Genomic DNA, 1,137 nt, shown 5'->3' with positions numbered 1-1,137 from the left:
ATGATTCCGTTTTTGTTATAAGATCCCTTTTGTTGGAAACGTTTTAGCAGGGACATCAGTCAGGGCACTGATGCCCCCATCACAAAGGCTGCGATAGAGATGGAGAGAGCAGGGTGCCTCAAGAACGTGCTGGCGATAAAGACTTTTCCAGCAACTACAGGAGTAGGATTTGAACAAGCAGGATCAAGCATAAGTGCTAAGATTCTGGCTTGAGAAGCAGTACTTGGAAGACTAGGGAAAGGCACATTATAGGGAGTCAAGAGCCCCTTTTTGGACCTATTGAGATTGAGATCCTATTCAACATCTACATGGAGACGTCAAGTAGGTAGTTTGGAGCTTAGAGGAGTAGTCCTGACTACCGGAAAGACAAATTTGGGGGTCATTAGCATTTATGTATGGCATTTACGGCCACGGGAGTTGAGGAAAACATCTGGGGAGAGGATGTTGATAAAGTAGAGGAGCCAGGATGGAGCTGCGAGGAACCCCAACATTTAGAGCTGACAAGAAGCTTGTGGCTTTGACTTCCCACCACTGACTTTACTGTGTTCTTTCTTATGGTACTGGGTGACGTTGCTTGGAGTAACGTTTCCCACATACCTTTGAACAGCACGAGAGGTATTTATATGAAGAACAAAAAGCACTATGTTGTTGGCTATGTAGGGACAGGAAACAGCAGAGGCACTCCCTGTCACTGGATTGTTACTGGCGCCATTTTTATTTTCAGCCACTTTCCTCGTCAACGTTGCTGTGTGAGGGGAAAGATGCAGGCCAGGATTTGTGTGCGTTCACTTTGAGTGTGGCGGTAAAATCAAACAACACGAGGAAATAGTGTGCATTCCGTGTCTCCTTCAGGATAAAACCCGGACACCTTGCAGGCAGTGTCTTCCATGAGGGCCACCGTGTCTGGCCTCCCTCAAGCACGCGTCCCTCCAGCGACACTGGCCGAGGCGCTGTTGCGTCTTCTCCTGGTGTGTCTCTCCCTGCCCCGTCTCCCACCCCTCAGGCCACCTGGCCACCTTCTACTTGCCCTTTACTCAACCCTCCATCGTTCCCTCCTTGGGGAACACGTCCTCCCCATCCCTCCTGCCACCCCCCACACACCCTGGCCAAGTGGCCAAAACATTCTCTACGCCCCAT

The sequence above is a fragment of the Galeopterus variegatus genome, unplaced genomic scaffold (genome assembly GCF_000696425.1).
Source record: "Galeopterus variegatus unplaced genomic scaffold, G_variegatus-3.0.2 Scaffold2125, whole genome shotgun sequence".
Classification (NCBI taxonomy): domain Eukaryota; kingdom Metazoa; phylum Chordata; class Mammalia; order Dermoptera; family Cynocephalidae; genus Galeopterus; species Galeopterus variegatus.
This window is presented reverse-complemented; position numbering follows the sequence as displayed.